Here is a 13,015-nt window from a genome sequence, read left to right as displayed (position 1 = left end):
AAGCAGCGACCAGCACAGAAATAACGAGAAACTGAATGCGCCAGGAAGGCTGCAACTCAACGCCCGAGGCGCCAAGGACACGCTGTGCCTGCACCAGCTGATGACGACGCATGATGCGTGGAGTGTTAATACCTGGCAGAGCAGCAGCAGGACTGACAAGACGATGTCTATACGATTATATTGTGTTTGTCCTACTTGCAACATCGCTCTAGCTATTCATATCCCCACCAAGCACTGTGAAGGAAACTGCGATGTCTTTTTCAGCTCATTCGATTGCATACTCTTCGCAATAGCCCTAAGGTGACTTTGAAAGCGAAAAAACTCTTTTTTTGTTTTACAAAAGAAGGGGAGTACAGTTGTTTGAACAGGCCTAGTCAATATATTGTGACTCACAAGAAAAACATTTAATTTCCTCTATATACACCTGTGTCCATCTCAATACAATCAACCGACACTTTTTATTTGTTTCCTAATTTTTGAACATGGCTGCAACTCGTAGTTTATGTCTTCTTTCGTGGGCCTTCCTTCATCGTTCACATCAATCGTTGATCAGTTCTGTCATTAAATAAAAATGTAGAGGTTCACATGTGTGAACTTGATATACTAGCGTGTTGTTCTGCAATTGAGTGTTGTGGTTAACTTGCCGAGCTGGTCATGTTGACTGTGAGGCACAGGTACTTGATGCACTGTTTTTCGCAAGCGCAATCATGTGCGATAAACTGCGGTTCTGTGAAGTCTTATTATGCAAGTCGCTAAAAGGTTTTCCGATAAGCAACTCATCGTCACTTGATTTCTATGCTATGGAGAAGCGTTGCCTATTAGACTAAACATCGCCTGTTCATTAGTGAATATCACATGTTGGTATCACCGCATAGCCATGAATGACAAAGATGGCATGGTCTAAATCTCATTGATTGGTATCTACTTATGCTAGCCATTTGGATGGCTTGAATATCTGAAACATTATTTCGTCTCTTACTGCTCATCAGAGCAGATGCAGTGTCTCCTGATAAACATCTCCTGCACCGAAGTAGCTCTCTGGTTTAAAATTAAAGACGGCCCTTCTTCATAGTATGGGCGTAGTTCGACGAGAAGTGCAAGGAAAGCTCGTCAACACATCTTCTTAATAACCAAAAACGAGACTATGTTATAGCAACAAGACAAAATGCAGCAGCGCAGCAACTCAAAGAATTGTGAACGCTCGACAGTAGTGAAAACTATTCACAGAGAATGGCTGTGTTGCACATACTATTTGAAGCAGTGCATAGTAAAACAAAGGCTAATTCACTGTGACTCAGCTGGCAACGACGATACCAATGACCACGCTGAACCGCGACGAGATTATGAGCGCGAAATTCACCACGATTATTCCTTTCAAGTTACCGATTCACTTAAACCTTTTGGGTGGTTGTGGTTAGCCTACGCTCCGCGAATCATTTATAAGTCGACGTGGAATAAACGTAAAGAACTTAGCACCGCTGGCACTTAGGATGCAGAGCGTTGCGCTATAACTGTGTCAAATGGATTTTTGTTGTTGTTGTTGTTGTTGACGCTATACAACACTATACAAAGACGGGCACAACAATGAGATAAATTAATTTTAAAATATGTTATAAGGAGCAGGCCCGCCTTTGTATTGGCTAAGGAGACACTTTTAATTTTTGATCTACATTGTTATCTTTATTATCTTTGATCTACATTGTTATAGTTATAGAAAGTAGTCATATTGGGGTTATTATAATTAGACAAAGGTACTTAGCTCTCGTGAGCGGCACGCCTTGGGATAGTTACTCGGGCGAGCTTCCCACGCTAAGCGTGCCGCGCTCGCCTCGAACCTGCTTAAGCTTTTCCTAGTCTCTAGAGCCGCTCGAGTTGCCTCTCATCGACAGGCGGCCATTTTTCCCAGAAAGTATGCCTTCCAACCACTCGTGGATTCGCGGCCATCGCGGACAACATCAGTCCCTTCCCTCGTAAGCATGAGGCTCTGGACAGGAGCCATGCCATTTCAATGTAACCTGGGGTCTGACGGACCAACCGACTGAGCTATCTCTCCGGGCAACATCCAAGGGTCACGAGTTCAAATACCCTGTACTCTTCCTTTTTTTTCCCCTTTTCTTTCTTTTTATCTGTTTTCTTCTAGTTTATCACTATTTCAGGGAATTGTATATCTTCGCCACGACCATCCGCACGGGTACCCTCAAAAAAATTTTTTTTTCTTGAACAACTTGTAATTTTTTTTCCTCTATTATTTATGGCCACTCAGGTGCAGGTCATAAACTACCAGGTTTTTCCAGTTGAGTCTCTCTGAGTACCATCTGTGCGGTTTAACCGAGTTCAGATTGGTCGACCTTGACTGATCGAAGAAGGCACCACTGTAGGTTAAATGAGGCGTACAACTTCTGCGGTGGCGAAGACGTAGAGTATCCGCCTCGCGTGCAAGAGGACCGTTGTTCGAATCCCGGTGCCGTGCAATTTTCCACCGAAAGAAAAAAAATCCGCGTCTTGATAAAATTGCATAAACTGGCCTGGAGAGCGGCCTGATCCCGGTAACAGAATCTCTCACCAGAGGAGGATTGGCCACCTCGGTGCAGTACTTGGCCACAACCTCGTATATGAATACAACAATCAAACCCCGGCCCTCAGCCTCCAGCAGCCGCGAAGCTACTGACCACGGCGGCGGTCAGACCCGTGACACAGCTGAGGGTGCTAAGAATCTCTGGCTCCTGACAGCCCGCCATTGGAATCTTAACCTGGCAACGCCTAACGTTAGAACGTTATCGAGTGAGGCGAGTCTAGCAGTGTTATTGGAGGAATTAGAGGGTAGCAAATGCGATATAGTAGGGCTCAGTGAGGTTAGGAGGAAACAAGAAGCATATACAGTGCGAAAAGCGGGCACGTCCTGTGCTACCGGGGCTTAGCGGAGAGACGAGAACTCGGAGTTGGATTCCGGTTTAATAAGGATATAGCTGGTAACATACAGGAATTCCATAGCATTAACGAGAGGGTGGCAGGTCTTGTTGTGAAACTTAATAAGAGGTACAAATTGAAGGTCGTACAGGTCTACGCCCCTACATCCATTCATGATGACCAGGAAGTCGAAAGCTTTTATGAAGACATGGAATCTGCGATGCGTAAAGCCAAAACATAATACACTATACTGATGGGCGACTTCAATGCCAGGGTACGCAAGAAGCAGGCTGGAGACAAGTCAGTGGGGGAATGTGGCATAGGCTCTAGGAAGAGCAGGGGGGCTTTATTAGCAGAGTTTGCAGAACAGAATAACATGCGGATCATGAATACCTTCTTCCGGAAGCGGGTTAGCCGAAAGGGGACGTGGAGGAGCCCGAATGGCGAGACAAGAAATGAACTAGGCTTCATACTCTGCACTAACCCTGGCCTCATACAAGATGCGGACGTGCTCGGCAAGGTGCACTGCAGTGACCATAGCTTAGTAAGAACTCGAATTAGCCTAGGCTTGAGGAGGGAACGGTAGAAACTGATACATAAGAAGCCAATCAATGAGTTAGCGGTAAGAGGGAAACTAGAGGAATTCCGAATCAAGCTACATAACAGGTACCCGGCTTTAACTCAGGAAGAGGACGTTAGTGTTGAAGCAATGAACGACATTCTTATAGGCATCATTAAGGAGTGTGCTGCCGGTGGTAACTCCGTTAGACAGGATACCAGCAAACTATCGCAGGAGACGAAGGATCTCATCAAGAAACGCCAAGTTATGAAAGCCTCTAACGCTACAGCTAGAATAGAACTGGCAGAACTTTCCAAGTTAATCAACAAGCGTAAGACAGCTGACAGAAGGAAGTATAATATGGATAGAATTGAACATGCTCTCAGGCACGGAGGAAGCCTAAAAGCACTGAAGAAGAAACTAGGAGTAGCCACAAATCAGATGTATGCCTTAAGAGACAAAACCGGCAATATCATTACTAATATGGATGAGATAGTTGAAGTGGCTGAGGAGTTCTATAGAGATTTATACAGTACCAGTAGCACCCACGACGCTAATGTGAGACAAAATAGTCTAAATGGATTTGAAATCCCACAAGTAACGCCGGAAGAAATGAAGAACGCCTTGGGAGCTATGCAAAGGGGGAAGGCAGCTGGGCAGGATCAGATAACAGCAGATTTGTTGAAGGATGGTGGGCACATTGTTCTAGAAAAACTGGCCACCCTATAGACAATATGCCTCATGACCTCCAGCGTACTGGAATCTTGAAAGAACGCTAACATTATCCTAATTCATAAGAAATGGGATGCCAAAAACTTCAAAAATTATAGACCAGTCAGCTTACTGTCCGTAAATCGCAAAGAAAATCAGGAACATTTTAGACTTATGTCAACCGAAGGACCAGGCAGGATTCCGTAAAGGCTACTCAACAATAGACCATATACACACTATCAGTCAGGAGATCGAGAGATGTCCGGAATATAACGAACCCTTATATATAGCATTCATTGATTACGAAAAAGCGTTTGGTTTAGTCGAAACCCCAGCAGTCATGGAGGCATTACGGAATCAGGGTGTAGACGAGCCATATGTAAAAATACTGAAAGATATCTATAGCGGCTCCGCAGCCACCGTAGTCCTCCATAAAGAAAACAACAAAATCCCAATAAAGAAAGGCGTCAGGCAGGGAGATACGATCTCTCCAATGCTACTCACAGCAAGTTTACAGGAAGTATTCAGAGACCTGTAGTGGGAAGAATTGGGGATAAGAGTTAATGGAGAATACCTTAGTAACTTGCGATTCGCTGATGATATTGCCTTGCTTAGTAACTCAGGAGACCAATTGCAATGAATGCTCACTGACCTAGAGAGGCAAAGCAGAAGGGTGGGTCTAAAATTTAATCTGCAGAAAACTAAAGTATTGTTTAACAGTCTCGGAAGAGAACAGCAGTTTACGATAGGCAACGAGGTACTGGAAGTGGTAAGGGAATACATCTACTTAGGGCAGGTAGTGACCACGGATCCGGATCATGAGACTGAAATAATCAGAAGAAAAAGCATGGGCTGGGGCGGCATTCTCAAGTCATGAACAGCAGGTTGCCACTATCCCTCAAGAGAAAAGTATATAACAGCTGTGTCTTACCAGTACTCAGGTATAGGGCAGAAAGCTGGAGGCTTACGAAAAGGGTTCTGCTTAAATTGAGGACCACGCAACGAGCTATGGAAAGAAGAATAATGGGTGTAACCTTCAGAGATAAGAAAAGAGCAGATTGGGTGAGGGAAGAAACGCGAGTTAATGGCATCTTAGTTGAAATCAAGAAAACGAAATGGGGTGGCATGAACAGGACATGTCATGAGGAGGGTTACGGACTGGATTCCAAGGGAAGGGAAGCGTAGCAGTGGGTGGCAGAAAGTTAGGTGGGCGGATGACATTAAGAAGTTTGCAGGAACAACATGGCCACAATTAGTACATGACCGGGGTTGTTGGAGAAATATGGGAGGCCTTTGCCCTGCAGTGGGCGTAAGCAGGCTGATGATGACGATGATGATGGCGATCATGATGATGTTGATGATGATGATGTTATAATACCAGTTCACTAGCCCGGTTCTTGTCGCGGCACGGTGAGGTGTCGCATGTCATGGCGTTAGTAAAATTGTGTATTGATGTCCCCGATGACATTTCGGTGACATGAACTTTGGCTGACTATTTCTCCGTAGTTCATTAAGCAGAACTAACTTTATTTTTATTTCTTTTGCAATCGAGGTTCGTCTCAGAAAGAAGAGAATGGCTTATTTACACGCAATGCTGTGACAAATATGTCCTTTCTCTTATACTGCGTTATGTGCCAGTTTACTCTAACTGGTGAACAGTGCTTACGATATTTCTTTCCGCTGCCAGGGGCGCAGGTTTTGCTAAATGATTATGGGGCGAAGTTGCCTAGGACGAATCGGGCTCAGTAACGGGCTAACATCGATCGCGTCTTCGCTTGTGGCTATACAGAGGTACATGGCGAGTCGTACCTTTACTTTCCCCACTGAGGCAATGACGCCTACGCAGTGAGGAATAAGAAGCGTTCTTGAAGCCTAAGGGGCAACACTTTTTTGTATTCACCAAGATAGGCTGTTGTGTATTTCATTCTATTCATTCCGAGTTTTTAGCATAAAGTGCGCTCTGCTTCGTGGGATCAACCTGTGTTGACGGAATGCTTAACTGGTATGGTCATAAAATCCTGAGGCTGGCTTCCTTTTCAATAGTAGAAGAAATAGCGCAGATTATTATCCATATGTTATTTGGAAAATGAAGCAACCTTAGTCATCTGCAGTTACTTGTAGAAGACGGCAATAATGTACATAAAGTGTAGAGTGAGTGAGTGAGTGAGTGAGTGAGTGAGTGAGTGAGTGAGTTAGTGAGTGAGTGAGTGAGTGAGTGAGTGAGTGAGTGAGTGAGTGAGTGAGTGAGTGAGTGAGTGAGTGAGTGAGTGAGTGAGTGAGTGAGTGAGTGAGTGAGTGAGTGAGTGAGTGAGCGAGCGAGCGAGCGAGTATGTTGTGCGTGCGTGTGCGTGTGCGTGCGTGTTTTCCTTAAAGAGAAGTGGTGTCAGCAACAATGTTAAAATACATCTACGTATATGGAAACCAGAAAACGTACGTTAAGGAAAGTTGTTAAAGAAATTACGCTAAGCGATTTTCTCGAGTTCTATCACAAATAGAGCCTGTGATCACAAATATTACAAGTAGAGTTGACAGAAATAAGGAAAAGCCTGTCAAGAGCTGGAAAAGCAGTCGTGCCTTCTTTCTTTAGCAATCTCGAAATGGGTTTAGATGTTCTAACGGCGCAAGAGATGTACGTTGAATGAATATTACACTAGCAAAGCTATAGATGCAAAATGAGCGCTTAAGAAAACAGCAGGGGACGTCTGGCAACAATGGTTCACTCGAGAGAAGTGGTCGCCGCCCAGCGGGGTGGCAACGGTAGGAGAAACGAGGCTCCGCAATATGCGAGAATGCGTTTCCGTCTGTGTGGATCCCGTGTGCGCTTGTTTGAAGAAGCACATCCGTGGGCGGCTCTTCTTAGATTGATTATTTTGCGTTCATTTTGTGTGAGAACATTAGCTTCTTGCCGTATTATCTTGCAGTCGGCTCACGAGGACGGTTTATTGCACATCAGGGATGACTGAATCGAAAAAAATAAACATGAAGAAAAAAAAAATGGCGGCAAAGCAAGGAAAGCAATGAACGAAGATATTGCAGCTCCCTCCTGCTCTCGGCAAGCAAGCGTTACCAAGTTTTTTTTTTTTTCTACAAAATGGCTTCCTTTCCTTCCCGACAGCATCGTTGCTATTAGGTCAAAAATGAAATGGAGAAAAGACCGACTTTTACAGAAACGCAGTGGTATAGTCTAGGGGGCTAGCCACGGCAATAATACGTTTGACCAAACGCTGGAGATGCCACCCGCAGGCACATGAAAAGGGTGTTTACTCGTGAGAAGAGACCGTGAGTATATTTGGTCAAACGAATCAAATAAAAGAAGTGCCGCTTGCGAAGTTTCTGTTGCTCTGTTTGTTTTTCGACATGCCTCGCCTGTTTTCTCCGCGTCGGCGCCTTCATCTTCGAGAAAATTTAATCGCCGTTCTCGACATTGAAACGCCAGTTGGCGCGACGCTCGCGGTCCGATTGCGCGCAGCGGCCGTGGCAAATTGGATTCCGGAAATGGGGCACTGCTTTTACGTCTTATACTTTGATGTGGAAGATAGCGCACCCCAGTACGCTAGGAGGAAAAGAAAATCATAAACAACCTTGCAAACGTGCATTTTTCTTCTGTAGTTGTGTACAAAATACAACGTGAGTAACGAACGAAATTGGTCAAGTTGAGTTGACATTTCTGAAATGCGAATTTACCACTTCAGTGACTTTTAAAATAAGCTTTAACAAAAAAAAGTAAGGCTTAACTTTGTTGCGGCTAGTTATTCCACATAATAAAAATGATGCTAGCTAATAATTTTTTATGCCACAGCTAATATTAATCACGTTGAAGATTTATAAATGATTGATTTATTTTAGTTCAATTGACCCGTTAATCTCCGTGTAATCTCCGTGTAAAGTCCGTGTAATCAACAAAACAGACGGGAGGAAAATATCAGCTGGCTGTATCGGGGATACAGCTGCAGTGGGGTACATAAAACGTTTCGTGCTTGCAGCTGAGGGGTATGGCCACAAGGGCACAGAACCGACGGGACCGAATACGCAAGTGGCACTTATTCACTCATTAGAAAGCTTCCATGCAGAACTTAATAATCCAGCTAGTAGGGGTCCTGCAGTCTAACGTTACAATCGTGCTCGCTCTCTATTCGTAGTCGGCCCGCAGTTCTCAAAGTTGGTGGGCGTTAATTGGCATCCTTCTACGTTGCTGCCCGAGTCTCTTTACACTAGTTCTGGGTCCTAAGTGGCAAACGTGAGGGGGTAGGCTTGATATCTCCTGATGATCCCCGGTTTGAATTCGATGGTGTATACCTACTACATCCGAGTGGGCTTTCTCAAACGTGACCGCGCCCACTCAGGTCGACAAAGGCATTGTCGGTCTATTCTTGACTAAACGGCGTGTGAATGGCTAAGGTTATCTTCGATTGCGTAATTCTTGGCACGAAAACTGTGCCATCTGTGTACGCTACATATGCATGCTCGAGTAATGATTGCTTTCCTTTGCACAATGATACCAAAACAAGCTGTGTCGGTAATATGGTCCTAAAGATACAAACAATAATATTACATCTTTGCTTTAGGTACCTGTAACTATGCATGATATTTAAGAAGCTATAGCCCAACACATGCTGACCGAAGTTAAAGATGTCTCGAATCAGAAATACATCTGCAAATATTGGGCAGTTATATTCTTTATGGAACCACTTTATTCCTTTTTTCCTTTTTATCCTTCTTCGTCTCTCCATTCTTATTTCCTTTCCTTTCGGTGCCATTGCTTGAGCGCTGGCGCTCCACACAATGCATCGCAACTGCGAGTTTCCGACATCATCGATAAATGGCATTCAGCGGAGTTATTTGTTCCTGTGTACACGAAAACAGAGGAAGCGGGGTATTGAGCACGATAAATGAAAGCTCAGGTTCTCTATCTCAAATTCGTCGTTTCGATTCGCCACCGACGTGTTTTTTTCTTCTGTCTCCTCCCACGAAACCTCAGATTGAGAGCCTCCCATACAACTGTACTTTTTGCGTCCACCACGGTACCACCCTTAACCTTTCTTTTTTCCTCTGAATGTTGGAGGTCATGAAGCAAAAACTTTTCTTTTTGGAGCATTGCGATTGTTGATGACGTTTTTCGTCGTCGTGGTCGTCTACGACAAATGCTCTCGCCAACCTGTCCCGCACAATCTATTCATTATCTTGCTGTCCAGTGGGCACAACAGTTAGCCTCACGTGTATCAGCAAACTTTTTCCATCGCGGCAACAATCACCGGTGCGTTCCAGCGTGTTGGGCAGTGGCCCGCGGGGCAGCTTCATAAGGTAAACTGATGGACCCAAAGTTTCAATAGGTTCAGCGTCAGTACACATAGAGAACACGGTTGAAGAGTTTTCCTTAATGTTGCTTCTTTGATTGTTCTTGGGCACTGTAAGCTTGAAACTGTTATTGAGAACTAGTACCGGAGAGAAAGCTTAAGGAAAAGAAGACAGGCGAGGAGTGAACGCTGCTGGTAAACGATGTTATGGGTTGCCAAGTGCCATAGACCAAAGAGATTTTGAAATAAATGAAATGTTGCTGATTGCTGATTCTAGATCCAGGAAGCACTAATGAAATTCGCTCGTGGAACCATGTGTCATTATAAAAGGAGCAATGGTATTAGAACAACATGGCCTTCTGTGACATGCGCGTTAAGGCGTGACCATTTCAGGAGCTGCTTCTAAGGAACGGCACTGAAGATTCATTCAACCAGCATCTGGCAAAAATGATTCAGTTGAAGGAACAAAGTTTTGAGCAATTATTTTGCCTGGGCATATAGTAGTTAAGTCATCATGGTAATTGAAAGCAGCATCAAATCACAAATACATAAACGTTGGGAAGAAAGAAAAACACTTTATATAAATATTTATCAAGATAAATTTCAGTAGTTTATTGGCTTCATTTTTCTATTTGCTTTGCTTGTGATGCTTGTGCTTATCGGCTCATTCTACGAAGCGGTTTGCTCGAGGATGAATTTAGCAAACATTTTGAGAAAAACTGTAAAAAAATTTACCGGCAGTTACGATACTCTCTAATGCGAAATTTCAACACAGCTGTATACGCGTTTTCATTCGGCGATGTATTGGCTGGCGCGGACAATCTGTCACGTGCGGCACGTTGCAAATTGCCTCGCAAATCGCACGTGGGTGAAACGTGGGAGCCATTTACAAGAGCAGCTGCAGACACACCTTCTCTCATCCAGCGCTTTGTTTTCATATATAGTATCGGTGGCGTCATCGCTGAACAGACGACGCGCGCTACACTAGCGCCATCCCGTACTCATCGTCGCCGCAAAGTCTGTCATGCGCGGCACTAGGCTTTTCTTCTCACGCTTTTGCCATGCCCTCCTCTGCCGCTTTCCGCCTCATGGTTCCGCTGCCCTTTCCTCTTCCGCTTTCCTCCTCGCGAACTCTTCGCTATCGCTTTCTTTCATCCGCGCTCCGCGTTCGCTTCTTCATCCTTCTTTGTGCTCGTTCGCTCTGTTACGAGAACGCCGAGGGACAACGCTCATGCTTTTGCGCTTTTTGCCAGGTTTCATACTTTACCAAAAGTAATTAACTCAATTTATCGAAAACCTAGCGAGGAACAAAACTTTGTTCTCATGGCGACGTCTTATTCTGAACTGAATGAAATCTATAAGAGACTGTATACTGTGTACTCTGCGCATTGTCTAGAATGTTATGAATGTTCGAGACAAACAATTAAATAAGAACTGCACTGATATTAGGGCCTTGCATTGTTTCCTTACGCGAAACGTATGCCTGCATGTTATACTTATCAATACGACTTTGGGAAAATACCAGTTTTGCCAGTAAGAGCAGTGGTTTTGTTTACTCATAATGCAGATGCAACATATCAATATTCCTAGCTTCGTGCTTATGAGGTAGGGAGGATTGCTTCCAAGAGGAAGATAAATTAATCCCGTGGTCTGTGTGCACATCGTCAATAATTTGGCGTACAGCCTTGAGCAAACATTGCTGGATGCATGTGATAAATAAGTACAATTCCTTGCACCAAGAAAATCAAAAAGACTGAATGAGAAGACTCGCATTAATAACGCTTTTTATATTAATGCGAACGCTCCAAACAAGACTCCTTTATTTTACCCATTGTTTGTCCGACCGTTCCATGGCGTTGTATATTAATAATTCTCTCTATTTTGTGTTTATAAAAACACCCATCGCGCAAGGAATGGTGGAAGATTGTAATCTATTTTACGGTAATGCTTATTCACTCACCGCAATTAAAGTATTTATACTCGTCCGATGGTTAAGCTATATCACGTTGATGTCACCCCACAAAATACCTTGCTTACATGGTTGGACTGGATGTGGAAACACTCTTTTTGCACTCTTACTTCCTCTGAAAATTTCTAAAATGCGCGCAGCAGAACACCACCAATGCCCCCTTTTAACTATTTCAGGGAGATCATAAGATTTTTTTGTTCGAAACATACACCTTGCAGAATTTAAAGGCGCTCGGGCAATTCAACATTTCGAGCAAGTAAAAAGCCATGAGTGCGTATTTCTCAGCGGTTTGCATCAAATCATTGTTCGAGCGCGACCAACCTACTTATTCTTCATATAAAAGACATTTCTGTTGGTGCAGTGGAAAGCTTTTTTTTTTCTTTAATTTCCTACCTTGCCCTTCGCTTTTTACTACTGGCTTCGTTTAGGTAGGTTCAGGTCTTTGTTCTTTTAAAGACTAGTTGCCAATAGTCCACGAATTATTTGCCAGTCATAGTTCCTTAGCTGCAAGTTATTTCTGGTGTAGCATCGCGGTCAGCGCAATATCATGTGCCGCAAGCGCAGCCCTGTTTCACGCAGTACCAGCTGCAATAAACATTCGCAGCTGCATGCTGAACATTCTGCTACCGATGACCACACAACTTCCCACAGTAAAATGAAAAGACACAACTACTTTGCCCACTTCTCACTTTCCTGCCATTCACACATTCCTTCTAGCTTCGCTTAAATTATTTCACCTTTGGTGCTGATTTATAGATAAACTGAAGCACTGAAGAGCGTCGTGCCAGCCTATCAGATCATCTGGAGGCACTAACGTACTCTTTAAGTACTGTGTTTTTCCCTTTACTTGTCTCCGGAGTGATCGATAGCTAACAATTCCGACTTCTTCCATTATGATTGTGTCGGAATACCCTTCGGGATTATTTGAGAAAACGGGCGAAAGACTAGGGCTGTGATAGCATAAATTACAGGGTGTTTCAGCGAACACTATCAAAGCTTTCTAAAAATTGCCTGTGGTATATAGCGCAATTCTAGTCCATAAGCTTGTCTATGCTCATAGAGGCGGACATCAATTGTACGAAAAATTCAAATGCATAATCGACTAATTACCAAAAATTCACTAATAAAGTTTTTATGTAATGGCCCTATGACACATATTGCAATTTACAAATTCTAGCGGGTGGGGCTGCAAGACATATCCGTTTGAAAATAATTGTGTGGATGACCCCATTTGCAAAATATGCGCGGTCAAACGTGCGGTAAAAATGCGCTGTCGTTCAACTTGCGTTCTCAACAATACGTGGTTTTATACATTGAACCACGAAATTATCTGTGATGCCAGTGCTTCTCCCTACAAATTTCGGGAATTATTATCTCGAAACTGGTGTCATCCTGTGAATTCGGTCCAAGTGGATCCACCTCACAAGCTCCCCTGCTAGAATTTGCAAATTGACATATGTGCCATTAGGTAATCCGTTGAAATGTTTATTAGTGGATTTTTAGGAGTTAGTCAATTACGCATTTAATTTTCTTTGGATCAAGAAATGTCCGGCTCAAAGAGTAGACCAGCTCATG

Source organism: Dermacentor variabilis, chromosome 5, assembly GCF_050947875.1.
Source record: "Dermacentor variabilis isolate Ectoservices chromosome 5, ASM5094787v1, whole genome shotgun sequence".
Classification (NCBI taxonomy): Eukaryota; Metazoa; Arthropoda; class Arachnida; order Ixodida; family Ixodidae; genus Dermacentor; species Dermacentor variabilis.
Note: the sequence above shows the minus strand (reverse complement) of the source record.